Source organism: Macrobrachium rosenbergii, chromosome 27, assembly GCF_040412425.1.
Source record: "Macrobrachium rosenbergii isolate ZJJX-2024 chromosome 27, ASM4041242v1, whole genome shotgun sequence".
Lineage (NCBI taxonomy): Eukaryota > Metazoa > Arthropoda > Malacostraca > Decapoda > Palaemonidae > Macrobrachium > Macrobrachium rosenbergii.
In genome coordinates this window covers 17,826,780-17,829,773 of record NC_089767.1, presented here as the reverse complement: position 1 = coordinate 17,829,773, position 2,994 = coordinate 17,826,780, and positions in this window count along the sequence as shown.

The following is a 2,994-nucleotide window of genomic DNA, read 5'->3' as shown; positions in this document are numbered from 1 at the left end:
TGCCCGTGTTTTACGTAATATTTCCCTCAGTAACAAGAGCCCTATGCTCATATGAAATTCTCCTTTGTTTTCCTCTTTTTTACGTTTTCCCGTACCCACGAAGTCAGAATCACAAGGCTAAATTAACTTAAATTGTTGCTACCTGTCTCACAGAGCATATTTCAAACTAAAACCACGGAAAAACGTAAAAATATATATATATATGTAATTGATAGTTATCTTCGGTGGTTCAGTCCTTCAGGTGACTATCACTTATCAGTTATATGATTCCCTTTCCTTATTATTTCCAAGGTAGAGTGAATTCGATATTAAATGACATTTTTAACGTAATTTTTGTGTATAAAAATGTCAAGGTTTATATAATAAAAATTCAGATATATATATACATACATATATATATATATATATATATATATATATATATATATATATATATATATATATATATATATATTTCTCCATCTGTGATGCAGTCTAATAGGCTTTCCACCGGTACTTCTGTTAATTCTCCCTTGTAAGGTGATGAGCAACTTTACTTATAAAATGCAGAAAATTTAGTGGTTTGATTATTAAGGGATTAAGTACATCGATTATAGATGCCGCTAATCGTAGCTTAGCACTACATCCCTTTGCTGATATCGCTGATCGCTAATTTGTGGGAATTTATTGTCACGGATAATGAGAGAGAGAGAGAGAGAGAGAGAGAGAGAGAGAGAGAGAGAGAGAGAGAGAGGAAAAGGGATTATCAAGTCCCCGTGCTGTCTGAGATAATGGAAACAGGTATAGACGGAAGGGGAGAGAGCTTTTTCGTCCAATCGACAAACTGGCTTGAAAAGAAAAGCCGGTAGGTAAGAAATCATTCAGTTATACTCAAGGAAAATATTAAAAAAAAGAACACACACAAATACGACGGAAAAGATGAACCCGGAAGGCGATAGTTTAGCAATAAGGACTAATGATATGGAGGCTACAGACAAAGTCAACATGAAACAGCCTTGAGGTAACCGGGACACAAACTCAGTGATCGTTTTCCCTTCGTCTTTGAAGCCTCTGCAGTTCACCTTTGATGCGGAGAGCCTCAAGCACAATAATGAGGCCAATAGTCGTGACTATGTCTCTCTCTCTCTCTCTCATGTTTCAATCTCAAATGATAGTAATGCTCTGAAGGAAGACGCGCCGATGATTGGGGTAAACCACAATTCGCCCTACGGAGTCAGGTGAGATGTGGAAGGAGGAGGGGAGTAGGAGGAGGGGAGTGGGGGGGAGGGGGAGTGGGAGGAGTCGAGGTGTAGTTGGCGATTATAAGGAAGATGGTGGTTGGTAATTATGCCACAGGGAGGTCATGCTAACGGAATTTCTCTTTTTTAAGACAGACATTTCTTTTTACTTTCTTAACATTTTTCAAAGGCGTTCTAGTAAGAAGTCACACCATAAAGGTTTGCTTACTACTTTTACTAAGGGAGTAAAAAAATCTATAGGAAAATTATACTTTACATTACTCCAGAGATTATGGAATGCATATGGAAAGCATCTACCCTCGTCGAAAATGCACAGTAAGCGTCCTTTAATTGCGTAATCATGGCTGAACAAAGGGAACGTTTCATATGCCGACCTTTGCTATTTTCCCTGGTTCTTTTATCTGTGCCTGTTGCCCGAGAAGTTTTTTCTCGTCATAAAAAAAACAAATACAAAATTAGTCCTCCTCTCAAAGAAATATATTCGCAGGAGAAAAACTATATCCCTGATTATAATACAACAGACGAACTCATTGAAAAGTGCATCTAATATTCTTGAATGAAAAAATAGCACATAAAATAGGAAGGGTGAGGGGCGGGCGCTATTTTCTTTCAGTAAAAACATAAATAGATGGCGAAAAACAGAGGTCATTATGGTAATGAGATTCCATACCTGATTTCCGTGTCTCTGTTCTTTTGGATGCCCGTATTTTCTTCCTCTCTTCTTCTTACTTCATCCTTCTTTGTTTTCTGCGCAGGATTGATGGACGGGGCAGGTATGTGAATAGGTGAGGTAAATGGGGATTAAATAGGCAGTACCTGTTAACGATCCATGAAGGATTTTTCCTTGGAATTTGTTCAACGTCAAAGTGAAATAATGTGCGTGTTTTGGTTTCATTATATATATATATATATATATATATATATATATATATATATATATATATATATATATATATATATATATATATATATATATATATATTATATATATATATACATTATATACACACACACACACACATATATATATATATATATATATATATATATATATATATATATATATATATATATATATGTATGTATATGTACTGTATATATATGTGTGTATGTCCTTTCTAAAAGGATTTACATGAATATTCGTTAATACTTCTTTGTAAGAAGATGAACAGCTTTACTTATGCATCGCAGGAGATTTAGTGTCCTGATTATTAGAGAATTAAGTATATCGATTATAGATGTCGATAAACGTAGCTTACCGCTAGATTCCTATTCTGATATTGCTCAGCATCAGTTTGTGAAAATTTCCGGTAACGGATAATGAGAGAGAGAGAGAGAGAGAGAGAGAGAGAGAGAGAGAGAGAGAGAGAGAGAGAGAGAGAGGGAGAGAGAGATAGAGAGAGAGAGGATTATCAACTTTCAGTGTAGTCTGAGATAATGGAAACGGATAGACGGAAGGGGAGAGAGCCTCTTCGTCCACGTGACAAACTCTGGTTAGGAAGGAAAGGCTGGCACTTAAGAAATCATTCTTTTTGGCAAAGCAAAAATAAAAAATAAAAGACAAATACTATAGAATAGATGAACCAGGAATCTGAGAGTCTAGCGAAAAGGACTAATGAGACGGAGGCTACAGACAAAGTCAACATGACACAGCCTCAAGGTAACTGGTACACAGACTCAACGATCCTCTTCCCGTCGTCTTTGAAGCCTCTGCAGTTCATCTTTGATCCGGAGAGTCTCAAGCACAATAACGAGG